Source organism: Carettochelys insculpta, chromosome 18 (assembly GCF_033958435.1).
Source record: "Carettochelys insculpta isolate YL-2023 chromosome 18, ASM3395843v1, whole genome shotgun sequence".
Lineage (NCBI taxonomy): Eukaryota > Metazoa > Chordata > Testudines > Carettochelyidae > Carettochelys > Carettochelys insculpta.
Window position 1 is genome coordinate 26585362 of NC_134154.1, and position 24388 is coordinate 26609749.

The 24388-nt window shown below is 44.0% G+C and overlaps 1 protein-coding gene across 8 annotated transcripts in view; it reads right to left on the reverse strand.

Moving 5' to 3' along the window:
- CLIP1 (CAP-Gly domain containing linker protein 1) overlaps positions 1-23962 on the reverse strand; it is a 106814-nt gene extending 82852 nt beyond the window's left edge. For 6 of the 8 annotated variants that reach the window (XM_075012888.1, XM_075012884.1, XM_075012887.1 and 3 more), the window contains exon 1: positions 23722-23831. The gene's annotated coding sequence lies outside the window, so the exon portion shown is untranslated. Of the gene's footprint in view, positions 1-23468; positions 23617-23721; positions 23832-23943 lie in introns of those variants that run through there. The other 2 variants (XM_075012882.1, XM_075012881.1) reach the window with 2 other exon arrangements.
- Between the last annotated feature and the right edge of the window lie 426 nt (positions 23963-24388).

Consider the following 24388-nt stretch of genomic DNA (forward strand, 5'->3'; position numbering starts at 1 on the left):
ATAGCCTGAAGAGGAACGGATTTTCTCACCCAGCGATGCTGGATGTTCTAAGTGATTGCATAAACATTTAGTTTGCTACTGCATAGAGACAGTGTTCTCCTCCTTCCTCTAACGTCAGCTGGGGGGAATCCATCGTGGACTGAAGGAGGACGAAGTGGTCCTAAATTATGTCCGAGACCACAGGTCATAATTAAACACAAATCTGGTCCTTTATACCAAATGAGTTTAATAAGCCTCCTCTGAGGCTTCTTTCAAGGGGCCACATCCAATGTAGCAACAAAATGAACCTGAACTCTTCAAATGAGCAGCTTAGAATAATGGCAAGTATAACGCCTGCTAATTAGATTTAAATACAATCACTTTATTATACAGTTAAACATTTTAAATTAACACAAAGCAGCTTTCCTTGGGACTAAGTTGGCGTCATCGCTAATTTGATCTCTAGCTTCTCTTGTGCAACTGAGCATTTTTTCTGTCCCAGGAAAGCCAAAAGTTTGCAATACCAGGTAGTAAAGGAAACAGAGTTTGTCATGGCTTTGTCAACACCAACTTGCTTTGCAACGTATAGTATAGGACAGCAGAAAATTGTGCTTTAGAGAATAAATCCACCTACCTTAACAGCTTTAAGACTTGCGTAGTGCTAAATGAGGCAGTTCAATGGTTTCTGGAAGTACAGCCAAAAATGCAAAACACTGCACAGTATCGTACTGTGTTGAATGTAACCAGATTTCAAAGAAATGAGGGAAAGTTTGAAAAGGTGACAAGGTAAGGAAATGGTTTTATGCTTGTTTCCTTAAAATTAAGATAGTTAGCAGCAGCATTTTTTCTTCTGCATACTAAAGTCAATGCTCAGTTGAAAACGTTACAAACAGCCATAACCTTTTGTTCAGAGTTCCAAACAACCTCCAGTTCAGAGGTTCTACTCTTGTACTTTATGAAAATCAAGCTAATTCTTTCAGGTTTCCCAAGTTGGGCGTTCAAAAATGGAGGCATCTATAATCCTGAGTAAATTTTCAAAAATTCAGCCAGAGCACACCAGGAAGAAAGAGGATAATGAAGCATATTAAACCCCAGTGAATCATACAAGATGCTTATCCATTCAATTCAAAATACCTATTTGACACTGACACTTTACAGTTATTGTGGTCAAGCTCCCTCTTTTGTCTCAGACAGAATGTGTGCCCCAGTATAACACTGAGAAATAATTTTGCGTCTGTTCACAGTATTTCAATTTGCTTTGAGCCAATCAAAGGAAGAAATGTCCTGCGGTTGAAAGGGTTGTTCACTATGGTCTTATAAAATATACAATACTTTTAAATTAACAGCCACACCATTTCCAAGAGCACAACACTTGGCTTCAAAAGCTATAACCTCAGTGTAGTGCCCTCAAGATCCAGACAGTCATGGCAAGGAGAAAGATCAACACAGCTAACTTTTTAAATAAAACTTAGTTGACATCACCCGAAAGGCAGTACAATATTCTAGCACCTCTAGACTCTCCCTGCTTTCAGCTAACACAGCTGCATATTGTTTTAACTAGAAATTGTGTTTTCACTTATGACTTTGTTACAATCCAAAGTAGAAATTTAGTTGTCCAATGGTTCAGCTTGCTAATTAAGCCACAGGATAAATGCAGCACTTACATGGAGAATGTCCTGATCACATATCATCAATGTCACAGTCTAGAATGAAACAGTCTACTGCTTAAATCGACTCAAAATGCAAATTGCCTAGGGCCAGTCTCCTGTTCACAGTAATTCTATATCTAAACACAACACACCCTGACCCTGTGTGTCAAGCCTTCCTGTCTCATAGTAGGTGTCCATACAGAAAAACTGGTGTGAAAGAAGTATTTTGTGTACATTCTGACACAGAGGCTGTGTCTACATGGGCACAAATCTTCGAAATAGCCATATTTCAAAGATTACTAATGAGGCGCTGAACTGAATATTCAATGCCTCATTAGCATTAGGACGCTTCTGGCTGTGGCGCTTCGAAAGCGCTGCTTTCGAAGCGTGCAGCTTGGTGCAGCTACACAGGGGTCCTTTGCGAAAGGATCCCGCACCTTTCGAAATCCCCTTATCCCGATCAGTGAGCAGGGTAAGGGGATTTCAAAAGGTTCGGGTCCTTTTGAAAAGGACCCCCCATGTAGCCGCTCCAAGCTGCGCGCTTTCGAAGCGCTGCAGCCGGAAGTGTCCTAATGCTAACGAGATGCTGAATATTCAGTTCAGTGCCTCATTAGTAATCTTCGAAATGACCATTACCATGGCTATTTTGAAGATTTGTGCCCATGTAGACACACCCAGAAAGTCACACATGAGCTATATTCAAAAGAGTCATTATGAAAATCAAAATTGAACTTGCAATTAACTCATTTAAGAGATTAAAAGTACTTGGCATATGCCTTTCAAAGATGACAAATTTCCAAATTTCAATGAAGAAATATTTTCAATTTGTTAATTTGAAAAAGTCTGGTGTTTTGCAGAAGTTATAGAAATGCTAAGAACTGGTGCCTACACAACTTCCTACTTTAAACAAGCTTTTTAGAGTATTTACACAGATGGCACATGAGTCTCACATTGTAGTATTACATATTTAGTGTGCCAGTGGCATGGCAAGTATCTAGAAGGAAAACCTGAGCATATTCTGAAGAAACCATTAAAAGAAAAAAATGTATTTGGTGTACACTAGTTAAAAAAAAATATTGAAAATACATTTCAGAGCCCACCAAAACTTAGGATATTTTTTTCTTGAGTTAATATGGTTTAATATGGTTCAAACTAGGAAGAACAGTTTAAATCATCAGCCTGAACACAATTTCTTAACTTTGCTTCACATCTTCAGTGTTTTCTACACCACTAGCCTTATACAAGTAGCACCAATTCTGTGCATTAAAAAAAAAAAAAGTCAGACCCTATAATTATGAGATTGGCTTAAAGACAAAGATTGGAGGAGGAACAAAGAGCTCTCTTCTGATTTACAAGCATTACAAGGTGCTGAAACACTTGCAACAAAGCAGTACCTTGTATATTTACACACATAAACAACATAAAATTCCAAAGGCAGGTATTTTACCATGAATAAATAAGTTGCTTCAGCAGTATTCAGATTTGTTTGTATGAGCTAGAGTAGCTAGTTTAAATGACCACAAACACACATAAGATCAATGATAAAATTTTAAAAAATATCTAAGCATGGAAATCAACAGAAGTTAGAACCACAATTGAAGACGTTGGCCCCAAGTGACTTTGCTATATAAGTCTTACTAAAGGTCCATGGATTTGGGCCTTTTTTTTAATTCTGGGAAACATTTTTAATGGTCATCAAACATCGATTCTAAACAAAATACATTTCTTTGCACTGCTTTAGTATATGCTTCCTGCAAAAACTATTTTGTAAGATGTTACATTCAGGACATTCAGCTCCGGTCTGCTCGGAGTCAAGTGCAGCAGGTTGCTTGGTGGTGTGCCAGCGATTACTGGCTCCAACTCTGCTCCAAGATTCAGCAGGCCACAGACACTGGTAACATGCAAGGAATGTACAATGGGATCAAGCAGGCCATCGGTCCATCACAAAGAAAGACTGCGCCACTTAAGTCGGCCACAGGCGAGGTCTTGAAGGACAGAACCAAGCAGATGGAACACTACTCACAGTTGTACGCCAGAGAGACCGTAGTTACAGAGAGAGCCCCAAATGCCATCGAGCCTCTGTCCACCATGACTGAACTTGATGCTGAGCCCACCTTGGAGGAACTCAGTGATGCGCTAAAAGCACACTCTTCTGGAAAAGCCCCAGGGAAAGATGGTATTCCCTCAGAAATCCTCAAATGCGCCAACGGTACCCTAGTTTCAGAGCTGCATGGAATACTTTGCCAATGCTGGAGAGAAGGCAGCGTACCACAAGATATGAGGGATGCTAACATCATTACCGTCTACAAGAACATGGGTGACAAAAGCGATTGTAACAACTATTGCGGCATCTCCCTTCTCAGTACCGTGGGGAAGCTATTTGCACGTGTTGTTCTGAAGAAGCTCAGTGTTCTTGCGGAGAGAGTCTACCCTGAGTCTCAGTGTGGGTTCAGAGCTGAACGGTCCACCATAGACATGGTTTTCTCTGTTAGGCAACTACAAGAAAAGTGCAGGGAGCAAAGCAAACCTCTGTATATTGCTTTCATCGACCTGACCAAGGCATTTGACCTCGTCAGCAGAAAAGGTCTGTTCGCGATTCTGGCTAAGATCGGCTGTCCCCCAACTCTGCTCAGCATTATTAGGGCCTTCCATGAAGGCATGAAGGGGACCGTTGTATATGACGGATCCACATCTGAACCCTTTGAGATTCTCAGCGGAGTGAAGCAGGGGTGTGTGCTGGCTCCAACCCTGTTCGGCATCTTCTTTGCAGTTTTGCTCAAATATGCCTTCGGAACTGATACAGAAGGCATCTCTCTCCGCACAAGAATGGACGGCAACCTCTTCAAAACTGTCGAGGCTTCGAGCGAAGACCAGGGTGCTTACGAAGAGTCGACGGGAGTTCCTTTTTGCTGATGATGCAGCTATTGCTGCTCAAACTCAGCAGGAACTGCAGTCACTCATAACTCGCTTTGCGGATGCATGTATGGAATTTGGCCTCACAATCAGCTTAAAGAAGACCCAGGTGATGGGCCAAAACGTGGGTAACGAGCCATCTATCAACGTGCTAGACTACGAACTGGAAGTCGTCCATGAGTTCGTGTACCTAGGCTCGACGATCTCGGACAACTTGTCACTTGATAGCAAGATCAACAAGCGCATTGGAAAAGCCGCCACAACGTTCTCCAGGCTGACGAAGAGAGTATGGGCTAACAATAAGCTCACTGTACACACCAAGGTGCAGGTCTACACAGCCTGTGTTTTGAGCACATTGCTGTACGCCAGTGAAACATGGACTTTGTGCTCAAAACAAGAGCAGCGGCTCAACACATTCCACATGCGCTGTCTTAGGCGCATACTTGGTATCTCATGGCAGGACAAGGTCCCCAATAGCGCAGTGCTTGAGAGGGCAGGCACCGCCTCCATGTTCACCCTTCTCAAACAGAAGCGTATGCGCTGGCTGGGCCATGTGTCACGCATGACGGATGGCCGAATACCAAAGGACCTCCTCTTTGGTGAACTGGCGTCTGGAAAGAGGCCAAAAGGGCGACCTAAATTGTGCTACAAGGACACGTGCAAGCATGACCTCAGCGCTCTCTCTATCAGTGTGAACACCTGGCATTCGCTCACCTCAGAAAGGCATGCCTGGAAACAGGGAGTGAAGGAAGCTCTTGTTGTGTATGAAACTACCTTGGTGAAGGAAGCGGAAGACAGGAGAACCCTCAGGAAGATCCGTGCCTGTGATACCAGAGTGACATCTGCCTACTGCTGCTCACGCTGCGGAAAGGACTGCCACTCCCGGTTTGGACTGCACAGCCACAGAAGACGCTGCTCAAATCAGTCCAGCTGGGGCGCAAACCCATGATCCCTCGGGATCGAAGGATGCCCACTATCACATTCAGGACTTGTGTACACTTGCCCCCAACTTCGAAGGGGGCATGTTAATCAGGGCGACGGGAGATTAGTAATGAAGTGCTGCGGTGAGTATGCAGCACTTCATTAGGCTAGTTCTCCCCCACGGCAACTTTGAAGTGTCAAACTTCGAAGTGCCGGCATGCATGTAGCCGCGGGCACTTTGAAGGGCCTGTGCTACTTCGAAGTGCCTTTACTCCTTGGGAAGATTATGTACATCTAATTGCCAAGTATGCAATTGCAACTTATAATTCCTTGGGAAGTAAAGGCACTTCGAAGTAGCACAGGCCCTTCAAAGTGCCCGCGGCTACATGCATGCCGGCACTTCGAAGTTTGACACTTCAAAGTTGCCGAGGGGGAGAACTAGCCTAACGAAGTGCTGCATACTCACCGCAGCACTTCATTACTAATCTCCCGTCGCCCTGATTAACATGCCCCCTTCGAAGTTGGGGGCAAGTGTAGACCCAGACACAATGAACCTGTTCCCCCCTCAGCTTTGCATCTATGTACTTTCCTCTCCAATTGTACCCTGCTGTTTTTAGCTTCAGTCACTTACAAGTACCTGTACCTTGCACGTTTGGCATTTTTCTTAGAGCCCCAACTTTTTTTTTTTTTTTAAAAAACAAATGTTTCTAGCCTACATGGTTGCAGACAAAGCTTGAAAATGTGAGCCCTATACTCAAAACACCCAAACCCTGGAAACAAACAAACGAAAAATATATATATAAATGTAGCCTTTTTAAAGATATGAATTTTTAGGTCCCTAATTTTTGCATGCACGGGGTGGCAATTATAAGTTGCACTATTATTTCAATAATTATTCTTTGGGTGTGTCTACACTAGGAACTAACTTCGAAGTAGCTACCAGAGAGTCTACACACATTTTCCCTTACTTCAAAGTTAACTTAGAAGTAGGGAGCCCAACTTCGAACTCCTTACTCCATTCCTGGGAATGGAGCAGTGCCCTATTTTGAAGTTTAACTTCTGAGTGTATGGTGAGCTAGCCTCTGGCAAAAGACCTCCCGGACGCCCCCAGTTGTGTTACAAAGATGTCTGCAAGAGAGACCTCAGAGAGGTAGACATTGAGCTGGACAACTGGGAAGATCTAGCAGATGACCGCAGCAGATGGAGGCAGGGGTTACACAAGGGCCTTCAGAAGGGCAAGATGAGGATCAGACAGCTAGCAGAGGAGAAGCGAGCGCACAGAAAGCACAATAAGGACTTGCCAGACACCCACTACATCTGCAAGAGATGCAGCAAGGACTGTCACTCTCGTGTGGGTCTTTATAGTCACAATAGATGCTGTAAATGAAGTCCTCAATTGAAACTTTAAAGGGCACGATCCATAGTCTATGCAGACTGAAGGATGCCTACCACTACTACTACTCTAAGTAGGGCACGTGTAGACTCTCAACTTCAAAGTTGTACTTCGAAGTAAGCAAGTTTTAAGTTATTTTTGTAGTATAGACACGGCCTTTGAGATATTTACCTTCTGACACCTTAGAAGGACCTGATTTTAAGAAAGTATCCTCCCTGTAAAATAGCAGGTCCCTTTATGGTATCTCAAACTGAGAAACCAAAAATTGAGGCACTGAATCACTGAATACTTTTACAGAGAAGAATATTTCAGTACACAAACTAAGCTTCAAAGTCAATGCCATTATTATGATAATTAAAAGATGAATTTGGAAGTCTACATATGCTAATTTTACAGAATTGTTCTTACATAATCCATAACACAGTATGTTCTTTACCACTTATTAAACACAACTGTTTGGGAACAATGGTTGTCCATGTACATACCCACTGAAGACAATTAGCTACTTGGCAATTAGATGCTTTACTGAACTTGAAGGGCATATGACTGAGTGCAAGAATCAGTCTGTATTTTTAGCTGCAAACCTTTACTGAAACTGTAGCAAGTACAAGGTGGATGATAGCCAGGAAAAAAGCTGTAAGCAGCTCAAGTAATAAAGCACAACACAACAGCCTGCAATGATGCAACAATTTTGTAGGAGCTGTTAAACTAAATTGAGCAATAGTTACCATTTTAATCTTGCTGAGATGTTAAATGTATTGTTAATAGAGATCTCAGGACACAGAACTTTAGACAAGTTTCTTTAGATATTATTTAAATAAAAACAAATACAATTTAAGGCCACATTCTATTGCCTGGCATTTTGGAATCCCATGTTTTGCTACTTGTTTTCCAACACAGGATAACTCAAAGCAATAATGAGTAGCCCAAAGTTTAAAAGATTATTTTAGGCTTGTCTGTCTCTCTATATTGTGTATGTTAACTAGTGCTCGTACTATGAATCATCCTAATTCTTTTTTATCTGCTGATTTGAGACACGTTCTGAAGAGTATTTCCACTATAAACGATGACACTAAAAATCTATACTGTACAGTTCCATATTTATTATCTCTCATTGACACCAGATCACATATGCTTAGCTAACAAGATGGTAACTGACAGCACCAAAACCAGCGCTCTTTGCAGTGTGTATCTAGATTTTAGCAAATCTTTAAAACAGTGGGTTGGTCCTGGGACCGATTTTGTTCAAAATCTTTATTTATCTGGATTGCATCCTCAGCAAGTTCACAGATGACACTAAACTAGGGAGAGGTAGATACACTGAAGGGTAAGGATAGGGTCCAGAGTGACCTAGACAAATTGGACCAGAAGAAATCTGATAATGTTCAACAAGGACATGTGAAGAGTCCTGCAGTCAGGATGGAAGAATCCCAAGCACTGTTACAGGCTGGGGACCAACTGGCTAAGTGGCAGTTCCACAAAAAAGGACCTGTGATTACAGTAGACGAGAAGCTAATGACACTCACCAGTATGCCCTTATTGCCAAGAACACTAACAGCCTATTGGGCTGCATTAGTAGAAATACTGCCAGCAGATCTAGGGAAGTGATTATTCCCCTCTGTTTGGCACTGGTGAGTTCGCATCTGGAGTACTTCATCCACTTTTCGGACCATACCACAGAAAGAATGTGGACCAACTGAAAAGAGTCCAGCGGAGGGGAATGAAAACTATCAAGGGGCTGAGGCATATGACTTATGAGGAGAGGCTGGCGGAACTGGGCTTATTTAGTCTGCAAAAGAATGAAAGGGGATTTGAGAGCAGCCTTCACCTATTTGAAAAGGAGTAGGGGGCAAAGAAGATGGAGCTAGGCTATTCTCATTGGTAGCAGATGACAACGAAAAGTAATGGTCTCAAGCTGCAGTGGGAGAGGTCTAAGTTGGATACTGGGAAAATCTATTTCACTAAGAAAATGGTAAAGCAATGGATATAGGACGTTTTTAAGATCATGCTTGACAAAGCCCTACTTGGAATGATTTAGTTGGAGGTGATCCTGCTTTGAGCAGATGGTTGAACTAGATGAACTCCTGAGGTCTCTTCCATCCTAAATGTCTGATTCTATGACCAAGAGCAAATATTTTGTACTTTAAACTTGCTTAACAATTCAATCAGTGATGCATAAAGAATAGGGTTCAGCTCACACTTTCATAGTGATGTTGACTTTGCATGGCTGCAAAGAATAGAAACCTAATTTCATCAATAAACTAAACAGAGGTATTTTTTCTGCAGACAAAAGAAAGATCTCCAGTTGCCATTTTCACTTTTCTATAAGCTACTTTCCCAATTATAACTGCAATTTAACATATTGCAACCAGAACTCTACTATCCTTAGTATGAAAATAATTCTGTCTTTGTACACAGTATAGCTAGATATCCATCCAACCTGAACCACATAGCATGGTTTTCTCTAGATACTTTTTAAGATTCAGAGCAGTTTAGCATTTTAAATAATTCTATATTTTATAAACTATACTCTTTATATGTTCTTTCTTTAGGGACATATTTCTGGGTGTGTGCACCTCTGATATTTTAATAATTAAATCTATTTAAAATAAATAAAATTAATTCTATTTCAATCTTTTGCACTTCTAACCTGCCTTCAGAAGAATGAAAACTATTAGAATCACTACAAGAAACTCCTTTATTTCGTGAGATTTTCAGTATACAGTATGCACAAACAAACTTATGCTAAATTGTATTTCAAATTGTCTAAAAATATACCGTTGTCCCTCAAGTTACGTGAAGGTTGCATTCCCACACACCCTCATGTAACTTGAATTTTGCATAAGTTGGGGGGTGGGGGCAGCTTTTCTCCTCAGAGGAACGCATGTCCAGCAGGAGCTCCTTTTGGAAGGTAAGTCCTGCGTTGGGAGGGGGCAGTTGGGCAGGGTTAAACCTGGGGTGGGTTGGGGCTGCAGAGAAGTCAAGGGGGTGAGGCAGTACCACACAGCCCTTTGGGGGGTTGAACCAGAGCCACACACGGGTGTGGTGTGGGGTAAGTCAGAGCCAGGGCCACGCGTGGAGGAGTCGGGGGGGATGTGAGCCAGAGCTGGGCACGATGGGGTGGTGAACCAGAGCAGGGACAGGGAGATATGATCGCCCTACTTACAGCCACACTGAAGAGTGCTGATCAGACTCACAGACGTGAGTGCTGTAGGCAAGGCTGCCCAGTGCCTTTTGAAACTCCAGAGCCAAGTCAAGAATCTTGTTTAACCAGATATAAAATTGACATGGATCCTCCTTGGAACCCATATAAAGGCACCACAGTCTTGCCCTGACTAGCTACCAGGCCAGGAATAAATACAGTACATTACTTACTAACTTACCCTACATTGATTCTTGCATCTGAGACAGTCTAATAGCTTCTGTACCTCTCAGATCACATACAATATTAACAAAACATTACAAATTACATCTGTCTCCATATTTTATTTCTATTTGCTGCTCATTGAGTTTGTAAACTTGAAACATACTAATGAGACCTCTTGATTGTCCTACACCCATTTTTTTACATTCTTTTTTCCTTTTCATGAACGACATGATCTCATTTAAAACTGGGCAAACAACAGGAATTTCTTTATGTGGAAGGAAGTAGAGGCTTGTAGGGAAAAGGCTGAGTAGCACAGTAGAAACACCAGGAGATGCTGTGGATGGACAATGCAATGGAAGACCCAACCTCTGTAAGTTATTTCAGACATTAATTATCTACCCTGGCAACCTAGAAAGGCTTAAATTCTATGTAAAACTACTGAGTTCTACTCCTGACTCAGCCTCAGTCTTCTGATAAGACTGGGGCAAAAAGTCACCTCACCTCTGTACCTCAGTTTACCCATCTGTGCAAGAGAGGTAGTTACTTACCCACCTGCTTAATTAATTCAGATTCCTAAAGTGCTTTGAGATCCCTGGATGGAATGCACGAGAGAACCATGAACAATTCTGCATTTCACTTTCAATAGTTCAGTAGTGGAATGATAAAAAGAGGTCCTTTTGAACAGTTTGGCTTTTGGCTCAGGGCATTATTGGTAATTCTTTATAAAGCTGTGTTGCCATTTCAAAATACAATTGCTAAATTTTAAGAAAAGTTCCCACCTTTAATTAATGCAGGGAAACAGCTGATAAAAAGTCTAAATTTGCAGAACATATGGTGTTAAGCTCTAATACCCTGCTTCAAGTTTAGTGTTTTTTCTGTTATTTAAAGTCATACATAAACTATAAAAACTACAGCACATGTAATTTATTAAAAGATAAGAATCATTTGTTTTAAGCCTACATCAATCTGTCCTGAAGGAAGCTCTATGACTGGGAAGGAGAAAGACTTTTCACTGGTCTTAACCTCTTTTAATTAGCCACTACTCATGATTTACTTCTTCCTTCTGAATTTTTCAAGGGGAATCACAGAAGGAGTTTCAACAGCCTTTCATGTAGGTACTGTGTGATGAAAAGGGTCACTCCTCTTACCTGTAACTAGTTACTAAAGTAATTTTCTTTCAACATAAATGAGAGACTGCCCTGCTGGGAAAAACAATTTGTGAGCCAGAATACTGATAATACATAGGGATGTTAAACATTAACATCCCTATTGTCAGTATGCTGGCTCATTAATTAATTACTAATTACATGGTGAACTGGTAAGTCTCACTCTAAACAGATGAGGCTTACTAGGTACAGTTTACCAGTAGGGACAGGAGCAGAGAGGCGCTACCTCACCTGGCTTGAGTGCCCCTGCAGACAGTGGCTGCTTGGAGCCCCCCACCCATGGCACTGCCACAGGCAGGGATGCTACAGCTGGGCCAGAGCAGCCCCAGTCTCTGGTGCACAGGGAGCAGGGGCACTTTAGCCAGCCAGAGCCACCCCTGTCCACAGCCACCCCCCTTGCCCATTTAATCATTTAGCCATTTAAGCCTAGTGTTTAATCAATTAACTGTGATTTTACATCCCTAACTGACAAGAGAACAAAAAGGAAGGGATAAGACTGGCTATTGGAAGATCTTTGGTCCCATTATCTTTCAAAACAACAAACCTTCCCTGTTTTGGATACTTCCTGAAATCTCTTAAACTCTCATGGGAAAGGTGAGCTGGGTGGATGTCTTGTTAGTATAGATCCCCCCAAAGACAAGAGTGTTCTGCAACCCTACTTGGAAAAGTAGGCTCAAACTGGTCATCTTTTTTACCTACAGCAGTCGATTTTCTCCTGGCACTGAATTAGACACATCCCTTGCTACCTAAAGGCAGTTTGTGATGGAGACCGAAATTCTGGGGTCCATCAGTTTGAGTACAGTAAATAAGCGGGTCACTCTGATGATAGTTCAGGAAGGAAAGTAGTTAAGGCACAGAAAGTGGGATCTGATCACAATAAAGTACCACCATCTCCTGTTGTTCTCAAAACTTCAGTGAATATAAACAAGGGCATCCAGACCCCCAGGCTCCTAACTGACATAACTGGAAGTGAAGTAGCTGAAGCAAGAAGGCCGCTTTCCAGAGTAAACATTCCTTTTGGTACGTTTAGATGTTCTGGGGAGTACAGCAATTCACACCATTCACAATTGTCCAGTAAAGATCAGCCTTCTCTTTCTAGCTCTCACCTTTCTGCGATTATCAAATCATCACAGCTGCATGACAACCTAAAGTGGGTCTTATCCAGGAAAGCTTATGACCTAATAAATTCATCAGTCTTTAAGATGCTAAAGGACTACTTGTTATTTGTGACATGTAACCTAGTACCTAGTTCTTAATAGGGATAACTAACCATGGGATAGCAAAATGCTTATCACATACCTTGAATGGAGATTACTGAAAACAAACAAACAAACAAAACATGCACAAAATCAACAGAAGGGATCCAAGATAAGCAAGGGACAAAGGAACACTTTGGGGTGGAGAGGGCTACAAGGCAATGGAGAACATTACTAGCATGAAGGATCTTACCAATCCTGCCTTCAATTAAGATGCAAGGCTTGTTTAGCCAGGCTGGAAACTTGGAGATTGAGAGGACTGAAAAGCTTGGCGAAGGGAGTGTTCTCCTCCAAGCATGGGGGGAAGGCATTTTGCAAGATAAGCGAATGGGTAATGCCAAAGAGATCCAAAAAGTAAACCTGTTTCCACTGAAAGAGCTAGTTTATTTTAGAAATGCTACAGCAGCAGAGCTGCACTGATGCACCTGGGCTGCTGGAGCATGTCTGGTGAAGACGCTATGCTGACAGGAGAGAGCTCTCTCACTGGCATAATAAAACCCCTTCCACAAGAGGGGTTTGTCATCAGAGAAGCACTGTCCACTCCAGCACTTAAATTAGCGTTATCTACTTTGCTCATACCCCTGAGCAGCAACAACCATTGCCAAGGGTCCCAGGGGAAGCTGGAAGGGGGGCCCGGCTCCATGCCCTGGAAGGCGCAAAGTTAAGGGCAGAAGGGGTGGTGCTCCAGGCACTCAGCCCTGGTCCTCCATGCTCCCCCAGAGCCATGTGTGGAGTGGTCACATGGCATCTCAAAAGGGCCTGGAGCTCCAGCCACACTCAAAGTAAAGTAGTGGCAGTGGCAGCCAGTGTTCTGGGCCCCAGAGAAAACATCCCCTTTGCCTCCCCCTCTGTTAGCAGGCCTGGCGACGTAAGTTACGCTGCCATACATGGTAGCATGTACAACTCCAAATACTTTTATTTCAAATAAAGAAGTCCTTTTTTGAGAAGGCAGTTTGGTCTTGAGTTGCCATTGTGATTGTTCCCCAGAGCAAACAGACCTTCAGGTGCCATACGTAGATTAGCTATGCTCAGGTGATCACGCTCTTACATATACAACTGCCACCAAAGGGCCAGCATGAGGATCATGTGCCCACCAAGAGAAGTGATGTTCTAAGACGAGGAAGCATCAGAGGTACATTTAGCCCAGGAGCTGTGCTGAGTGTTATGAGAGAACCACTTGCCTTGATAAGCTGTGGGCAAGACACGAGAACAACTCAAGGAGACTGTGTAGAGCAATCTATTTAAGAACTGCTAACCCTCTCCAACGTCAGTATCAGATTTCTTTAGAATATTTTCTCCCTTCTGAGAAGTTGTGTGCTAGAATCACAGGTGAAAATTAGTCTTTCTCAAAAAAAGTTCCCACCCAAAATCCCTCATCTTTCCACAAATAGCACCTGTCTCCCACAGTGGATCCAAATTTCAAGCATTCTCATAACCAGTTTCACCCTACAGTGACTATTTGAGAATTTTTTCTTTTACCTTTTAATGCTTAATTCTCGTAGTCCTTAAAACCTGTGATTTCTGTTTCTAATTTAATATTCCCCAGCAGCTATTCTGTTAGAGTCCAGAACATGTGAGGAACTGCTCAGAGTACAGAGCAAATAAAGGTAATTATACAAGCTCTTAATTGGGGTGTGACAGAGATGAGAAGAAATGTGGTGTGCTCATAGATTTCCTCCCTAAACTCTGTCTACCACCAAGCCCCCAAATCAAGATCTATTTAAGAAAGCAGATACTACACGACTTGCAGGTTTGGGCCTGATACTGTCAGCCAACAAGAAAGAATTGGCACCTCAGTTACTCCACTGGGAACTGACACCTGGCTCAGGGTAGCTGAGATCACCATCAATGCATGTAAACATGCTCTTCTTTTAAAATTACAAAACTGCATCCAATAGAGGCATTTCTAGATAGGTTAAAATAGCCTATGAAATAACCAATGAGGATCCCAACAGTTTCCCTACATGTCAGCAACCCAAAAAAGACCCTAAAGAAATGTCAAACACCTAAACAAATGTTACACTAATTCAGAGGTTTTCAAACTGGGAGGTGCATGGCCCTTTCCAAATAACAATCTACTGCATCCTTCCATCTGAGATAGGGTCATAATATAGTTATGATTGGATTGCCAGGTCTTACTAAGTAAGATTCCATTGTACGTCATTACAAGATTTTTATTGCATACCCCCAACGAGAACTCACATATCCCCGTTTGAAAACTACAGCATTAATTCATACATCTAAAAGCTTTCATTTAAGGTACTGAGTTTAAATTTGACCTGAATCTTTAGACAAAGGAAGATGAAGAAAGGGAGATCTGAAACATTTTACTGTGATGATGTGAACTTTTCTTGATGAGGATCTTAGGTGAACAATTCTCAATCAATACCAAGAAGAGCCTTAACATAATTAAGGAAACAAAAAGGAGGACACTAAATTACAAGGAATCAAAGTCAAGCTGCCCTGTGTGCTGTATACCAACATTAATTGTATGCAAATAGACTTGGGCTAGGTCAGGACTTGGTTAGAAGATGCCCAAGGAACACTCAAGCCTTCCAGGAAGTAGTGCTTCCCTGAAGTGGCATCTGTACTAGGCTAAAAGGTGTTTATTCTACCATGTGAAATAATGTGCTAGTTTAAACAAGACTGACTGTAGTTTTCATATCCATAAGTACTAGAGAGCTCCCCTTTTAAAAAATAATTTTTAATGAAAGTTAATATCAGCCCAAGCATTTCTATGTATAAAAATGTGCTCTCCTTTATATTATTTAAAACAGGCATACTCCCTTGCAGTATGTGGAAACCCAAAACATCAAACTACTACAATCACAATATTGCTGACCCTATGCATTTGAAAATAATGATTCAATTCCCCAAAATGTGATTAGCTTAAAATAATTATTTTTAAAAATAAAAAAATAATATCTGCCTTCTTGGCATTGAACCTTTAGGGTTCGTGTTTTCAAGCTTTTCTCTGCAACCATAAGGGCCAGAAGTGTACTTCTCTTTAAAAAGATTCACAGGAGATCAGCTCACTTCAGGAACGGGGGCTTTAAGAAAGGCACCAAATAACACGAGACTCACAGGAAAAAGATAGAACAAATCACAAAAACTGGAAACACGGAAGCAAAAACCCACAACTGAACATTATTTGACTATTCAAGCTGAAATACAAAAAAATAAACAGCTCTGACACACTCCACCATGGGGAGTGCCCTGTAACCCCCTATATTCTTTGCATAATTGTGGTATTGTATGTCAAGCACACCATGTGAGGTATGGGGGAGGGGATTATAATCTGCTGAAAGTCATTTCTCTGTGTAAATATGTGTATCATTAATGCCTATGAAGTTGTGAGAATGTGTCATATGATAGTCACTAAAATATGCTGTAGGTTTGGGAGGTGCCCAGATACTATCACAACAGAGACAACAAATTACAAGGGAGGTAGCCAACCCCTGGCTTGGTGCTGTTGAGCAGATATCACCAGCCATTGCCACACAACGGAGCTACAATGCCATGACTCACCAGGGGCTGTTCAACTTTCCCTTGGTACTCAGTAATGCCCAACAGCCATGCCTGCATTTGCCTTCTCTAAGCGCATGAGACTGAGGGTATGTAAGACACCCCAGGGGCCCCAAGCCTGGCCTTTTGCCTGCACCCAACTATGCTGCAAGCAACAAGGACACTCAGAGAAGACATCAAAAGAGAAAACTGGCACTGGTTTCAAGTGTGCAATCTGTGTAACAGGAACTGCAGCAGTATCTAGTTGTTGCCCATTCTAACAGGTTGAGATCACAGACTGTGCGCTTAAATTGATTTTCTTTTGGTAACTACTCTGATTTTTGTCTATCACTTAAAATCTGTTATTTGTAGCCAATACACTTGTTCTACTGTTTATCATTACTAGTGAGGTTGCCTGAAGAGTTTGGGGGGTTTGTGCAGGTTTCACAATGGTTGGTGCCACTTTCCACTAATAAAGGGGTGAACCAATTAATATATTTGCCCTGCTTATCAAGCTCCTTGTCACTAGAAAAGCATTGTAAGACAGCCAGGTTAGAGAGTTAAAGGGGGCACAGTGATCCCACAGTACCAGCGCACCCTGTGAAGCCCATCCCATACATAATCAAAACAAAAAAAGCAGTCAAGGAGCACTTTAAAGACTAACAAAATAATTTATTAGGTGAGCTTTCGTGGGACAGCTAAGCTCACCTAATAAATTATTTTGTTAGTCTTTAAGTGCTACTCGACTGCCTTTTTGTTTTGGTAGTATATAGACAAGCATGGCTCCCTCTCTGTTACTATCCAAACATAATCAGTGACAAGTAAATGTAAACAACAAATTATGTCACCTTTAATATATAATTGTTGGTAACATGAATGAAGAAAGTTGGCTTTAGTAAGGCTTTAAGCAAGGGAAAACATAGGCTAAATATCAGGAAAAAATTAAAAGCGAAATTGAGTGTTATGGGGTGATGTCCTGAAAGAAGAGTTGAAAGCCTCACTTTAAGTAAAGGTACTAAGGACTCAATCTAATAAAGACATACTTTACTTTACAGATGTGAGTAATCTTATTAACATCAATGGAACCGCTTACATGTCTGAGCTTAAGGCAGAGCACATCTGCTGGAGCACGTGCTAAACCAATCAAGATAGCATACAGTAGATAACAATCCTGTGCTGGGTTGAGCAGGGGACAGACTAAATAGGACATGAGAGCTTCTCTACCTCTAAGTTTTATTATGCAGGAATGGTGTCCAAAAATTAACTGAAAATATTGCAACTACAATAAGATGTAACATTGTGAAGTAGCATTAGCCACATACAGTTAAACAAAATGCCCTACAAAATGGGAATATGTCAGTGACATCATTTTAAACTAATATTTGTTAATAGGAAATGCAGAAATTTATACTGATTCACAGGGCCATCCTTATGATCTATGGTGTCCTACCCAGGGGGAGGGAGGGAATGGAGGAGTAGCTGCTCCATGGGATGGGAGCTGCACCCAGGGCTTCCGGGGAGGCAGGAGCAAGAAAAAAAGGCATTGGTGTGGGAACTGATGAGATGCTGCAGCATCCTCACGTTTTATGTGGGTTTCCAGCTGCTGCCAGCCCTGTGCCCACATATGCACCATGTGGCTACTTAGGGCAACACTACATCTGGAATACCTGGAGACCTATGCATTGATTCAGTTTAAGTGGCGTTAGCCTTCAATTCCAAAGATCTAAGCATTTAAATAACTAGAGAACTTTGAACTTTTTGCTAACTACACCCCACCTCACGTCACCGACCCAGTCTAAGACAAACATAGTACACCTCCAGGACATGAACATTTTCCAATTTAATGATAAACAATATGAGAGTGAAAAATACACACACTAAAAACAGTCCTACAACAATCAGCAAGGCTGACCCCAGTGGTGATCTATGTCCAGGGTTACAATTCAAAAACACTTTATACCCACAACACTATATTAGAGGGGAATACATATATATTATACACACATTAAAGTTGAATGAAGCACCAGCAGTACAGGAAATCTTTTACTATGAATTAAGTGGAAGAGAAATAGATTGTAATGCTGGTATTTTAAACTAGATAAGTAATAACCTAATTACTGTTGTTTCCCCTAGTATTTCAGGAGTAACATGCATTTTAAGCTTGCAAAGGAACAGATTTGCCAGTAACTAAACACACATAGCAAAAACTTAGAGCCTTGTCTACACAACAAAGTTAAGTCAACTTAAATTATGTCAGTGATTGACCATATGCTGCCTTAATTACATTGGTTGTGCACATCCATACAACGCTCCTTGTGTCAGCAGAGCGCATTCACAGTCAGCACTCCTGCATCAGAGTCGCACTGTGGGTAGCTATCGCACTGAGAAACTCGCCACTCTATACTGCTGGGAGATCTGGGAATGGATCACAAAGCATCATGGGAACATGCCCAGCATCCCACAATAAAATTCCTTCTGTCCCAAGGCTTCTGACTTAATTTTGTGGCATTTTTAACAACCCTTGTAAACTGTGCACCTGCCATCTCTGCTGACAGCATCAGTTCTGAACAGCTGATCATTCTGTTGATGAGAATTATGTGCACAACGCACATCATTCTGCAATACTGCATGCAGACTGCTACCAGTTAGTTGCAAATCAGTGTGGAGTTGAAAAGTCCACTTTAGGGGTTCAGTGATGCAAGGGTGCAGAGCCATTAATCACTTCACGCTATAAAGGACTGCAGCTCTGGGTAATGCACAGGAAATAACTGATGGCTCTGTAGCAACAGGATTCACTAATTGCAGCAGGAAGACAGATGACATCCAGATCCCAATTTTGGCCCCAGTGCTCCTGAAACAGGAGAGGCAAGCTCTGGTAAACATGAACTTTGCTTTCATCCTACATGGTGATAGGAGAGAGAGGTCTCATTTACTTTGCTACGTGGTGGAAGAGAAATAAGAAATAAAAACGACAACAAAAAAAGGCTACTACTCCATCATCTTAGTGCTGGTAGAATACCAAGGTCATTTCACCTTGGCCAAGGTTCAGGATGCACACCTTTTAAGTAATATTGGACTGTACAGAAAGCTGAAAGCTGTGACTTTCTTTCCTGACCAGAACATTCCACTATGGGATATATAAATGCTCATAGTACTCTTGGGAGACCCCATTAACCCCTTGAGCTTGTAGCTCAATAATCTTTAACACCAGGAACCTAGACAACAGCAATGAAGTCAAAGAAACACTGAACAGAGATAGTAGTGAGCATGCACTCAATGTTATGAATCACAAAGTCATATATACCTCTTTCTCACTGTCTCTTTGCTAGCAAACAGCTCACTGAAAGTCTCAAATATCAAAATTTCTGGGCAGGGAGGATGTTAGGGAGGGGGAAATGAGCACGAAAGCACAAAACATCTAGGTCAGGAATCAGCAACCTGTGGTTCTGGAGCCGCAAGTGGCTCTTTAAGGAGCCACTTGCAGCTCTGAGTGCTGCCAATGCTGACTCCTCTTGCAGCTCCAGAGGCTGCCACCACTTAAACAAGCCATCAGGAGAGCTATGGGGAGGGGTGACTGAGCCTACCTCTGCAGGAGCCAAGCAGCCACTCAGAGAAGGAAGCAGCAGGGAGCAGCGGGGGACAGGCAGTGGCAGGTGTAGAGGAGCTGCGTTTACTGAGGCGAGTTAATTCTGGGGATGGGGGTGGGGTTCAGGCTCAGAGGGGTTAAGCCTGGGGAAGGGAGGGTGGGTTTGCAGGATCGGGGTTGAAGCTTGGGGACAGGGGTTGGATTTGGGGGCTGAGGCAGGTAAAGCCTGGAGATGGGGGTAACAACTTTCAAGTTGGCATAATTCATTGTGTGCACGCTGTTCTTAAAATAGGGGTGACAAAAAGTACGGTTTGATATTATTTATTGAGGACTATCTTGAATTCACATGCACTGCAGCTCTTGAAGTATTGATTTTGTAACTGAATTTGAACAAATGGCTCTTTACACTATTTCTGTTGCAGACCCCTGATCTAGGTGGTTTTTGATGAGGTTAATTACATGCCTTAGGGAAATATTCTGAATAATGACATTCTTTTCCACAGGGTAAAGACCTGCTATCTCACGCTGAGGGTAGGATGTGCCACGATCAATCTGCCAGAGTTCGATTTTGCCGTGTCAGTGAAGACACAACAAAAATCATTCTCTCTGGGCTCGGCTGCTGCATGGAGTAGTAAGGGATGTCAGCACGGGCTCAAAGAGCCCTGACTGACACCAAGGTACAAAGTCAATCCTGATACATCCACTCTAGCTACTTGAGTGGTGTAGCTAGAATTGCATACCTGGGATCAACTTTGATCCCTTGTGTAGACCAGGCCCCAAAATAACCCAGGATGCACTTCCTAGATGCACAAAGCTTAGACTGGGTCTATTCTGCTTGCTCTTGTGCCACCTTGGACCCTGCAGAAATTGTCATTGTTTAGCACTGCAAAGTTTCCTACAGCAGTAGGGAAAAATAAGGTAGCTCTGCCAAGGAGCCTTTAGCAGAGGATTGTAGAATACCTACACAAACACTTCCTCATGATGTCTCTGCAAGATTTTCAGGATGTCCTGGTGTACTTCAACAAACTTTTCCACTAGTCCCATAGAGCATAGCTGCACAGGCTCTGTTAGTTTGTATCCCTTATTCCTCCTCTACCATATAACAAAATAAATGAGACCTGTCTCATCATGTAACATCAAAACAAAATGCATGCTTACCACAGCCTACCTCTCCTGTTTCATGAGCACCAAAACCAGGCTGCCGAGTCTTGAAAGATCCCTCTGGAGTCAAAAGTAAGTGCTGAATTGCCATGCCACCAAACGCTACCTTTTACATGTTCCACATCCTCCTCCAGCTCCACTTCCTCACCCATCACATCATCCTCAGAGTTGACTCCACTGGCTCCTGCCTCCAGTCACCCTGAAGCATCCACAGGACTCCTGGTGGCAGGGTCACTACCAGTGTTCTGTGTAAGCTGAGTGCTTGGGCAGCCACCCAGCAGAGATTCAGGTGTCACTCAGCTGATTAGCAGAGTGCACACAGCCACCCATTGTGGGCAGCATGTGTTTTTATTGGTGGTACACATCAGCACATGCCTTGGTACACATTAAAAATGTATTCTGCTCACGGATTAAAAAAATAGAGGGCCTGCTGATCACTGTCAAGAATAGCATATAGTTCCTTGTAGAAGCAACATATTTTTCATGAGAATTGCCATCCCTGGCCTTCTGAGTATGCCTGTATCAGCTACTTGATCTTAGCACAGCACCACTGCATGTCCCTTTTCCTGCATGCTGTGAGCAATCTGTTGTAGATTTCAGAAGTTCCTACAGCTTCAGTGAAACTGTGACCACACAACCTCCTCTCCTCACAAGTCCAATAGCTCCAATGTGCTCTATGTGAAAATATGTCTGTTGCAAAAAGCCAGTGCGGTCAGCTGGGAAGATAGTGCGTGAACAGTCTGGGCTAAGCAAACAGGAAGAGGCATTTCAAAAATTCCTCGGCCTTTAAATTATGGAGGGGCGCATGCCTGTGTACCTGCAAGACCAGAGCAGTCAAGATGAGCATTGTAGAACGCTTCCTAAAGGCCAGTAGCGTGACAGAAGCACACGTTCTACATTTACACAAAGGGTGAATCTATACTTTTTGGCCAACTGACTGTGGTGCAGTCAATCTTCCAGAGTTCAATTTTGCTGTGTGTGTTAAGATGTAGCAAAATCAATCTCTCTGGTCTCCGCCATTGACCCTGGTACTTCAGGCTATTGCGTGGAGTAGGGGAGGTCAGTCCAAGCCTGAAGAGCCCTGATCTATGCAGAGTAGCTACAACTGCCTATCAGAAACTGATTTTCTAACCCAGTGTAGATCTAGTCAAAAAGAGTTGCACATCCTTGGCCAGGTGCTTTTGTTTTGTTGGCATACAAGGGGAGTTAAATCAATGGGAGGAGCATCCTTGGGTATACTCCTCCAGTGTTTTGTCAATGAAATCTGATTCTTCTTGACAAAAATGTGTTGCACAGACAAGGCTGAGCTGTATTGTTATTCAAGAAAAAAATATGTTGCTCAATTTCTCTCCATTTTACTTCATTTGCAGTTTTATGTCATGCTGTTTCAGGAATACGAATAAACTACTCCCTGGCATTGATAGTTTCAACAGAAAAAATTAAGGTCACATACCATTCGTTAAAAAAAAAATAGACAACAGAATACCAGCTATTAAAGTCATCACCCTACATTTCCTCTCCTGTAGGTCTTCTCGTTTGGGGCTTACTTTCGCTAAAATGTATTTCTAACATTATATTTGTTTTTACAACACATATGTCACACTTCTTTACCTTTTTCAACACAATGATCTCAGAGCAATTTGTGAGCATCCTCATCTTCCCAGCCCTATTTTACAGTTGTGGTAACAGCCCCCCAGAGTTAGGAAAGGAAAATAACTCAATTCTCCCAGCACTGTACTATGCTTTAATCACTAGACAATGCTGTAGCTCCTTGTCTAGTTTAGGAAGACAGGAAAAAAAAAAACAAACCCCACAACCAGGAAGCAGCTGCTAACCCCATTTCAGTTCCAACACAATAACCAATTCTGGTACTAGCACCCTGCTTGGTGAGCTGGCACATGTGGGCGTCTCATATGCAGATCAGCAATTTCCAAAAACAATGGAGACATAGGGAACAAAGCCTAAAACATGAAACTCAGGGTATGATTAAAAAAAAAACAACACAAAACACATCAGATGACTGAGCACTAAGCCAGGTGTCAACATCTGGCAAACCACAACGTGTGAGGCGCACTGCCCTTAGACATCCCAGAAAAAAAAATCTAGTCGAGTAGTCACAAAGGCTCATCCCAGCGCGGCTCCTTCCCAGCCCCAGACGAAGTTCAGACAGTTGACTAGGCGCAGGCCTCTCAGATGCGGCCCCTGGCGACCCGCTCCCGCTCTGACTGGCTCCCCGAGCACTTCCCGGAGCGGAGCAGACCAGACCGGCTCGGATCTCCCGGGCCAAGGCGTCCCCTCCCCACACCAGTTGATTCCCGCTCCGCGCCCCACCCCCACGCTCTCGGAGCGCGCCCAGGGCGCTGGGCCCCCGCGCGGCCGTGGCCGAGCACCGCGCGACCCCTGCGTGGGAGCGGGTCAGCCGCAGCCGGGGCACGCGCCACTCGGGCGCGCTGCCCGCTCGCTGGAACCGGCGGAACTGGCTGCTGTCACCCTGGCAACGTCGGGGGGGGGGGGGGAAATCACCGGACCTCTGAGGGTCTCCTGTACTACCCCACCCCCACCCAGCCCCTCACCTCAGCGGGGCAGGGACGCACCCTCGCCGGGGGCCCCAGCTCGAGGCGCGTCCCCGCCGCCCCCTCAGGGCGGACAACGCGCGCGCCGAGCCCAGAGGAGCCGCCGGGGGCGGGAAGCCGCAGCAGGGAGGGCGGCCAAGGCCCGCGCGCCGGACCCGGCTCCGGCTGCCCCCTGCGCAGAGCCAGAGTCCTCCCCGGCGAACCCGCCTCCCAGCTCCCGCCGCTGCCGCTCGGCCCCAGCGGCCCCCCTCACCGCTGGCGTCTCCTCCTCGCCGCTCCGCCGGCCCCTCTGCGGCGGCGGCGGCGGCGCCTCTCCTGCTTGGAGGGGGCGGGGTAGACAGGCAACGTCTGCGCCCGGCCCGGCCTCAGGCACTTCAAGGCGGAGACTGCAGCAGAGGGGGCCCTCTCCTGTTCTTCCTTCCCTTTGTCTGCCCGCCCCCGAGTCCTTCCTCCCCGCCTTTGTTCGCTTACACACCGGCGGGCCGGGCAGCCTCCTTCGCCTGCTCCTCAGGGTGCAGGACGTGCCGGGAGGGGGCCCACGCCGGGGGGGGGGGGGGAGGATTTCTCTCGCTGCCCCCCACCCTCCATCCACCACCTGGTTTCCGCTACTAGAGGAACCCGAGACGCGTCCCTGTCAGTAGGAGTGAGAGCCTGGGCGAGCAGGAGGGAGGATTCCCAGCACGGAAAGGACACTTTGGGAGTCAGACCCTGCTGGGAACGCCACGTCCCCCAAAGCCCCTGGGAAGGGAAAGCTCGTTGCAGCTCCCAGCCACGCGGATCTAACTGCATGTCAGTATCGACCCCCCCCCCCCCCCCCCGCCCAGCTGTGGGTCTGAAATTGACAAGACACATGTAGACGGGCTGAGTCCCCTCCCACTGGAGAGCGGACAGCTCTGGAGCTCCCCAGGCCCATGGCAACA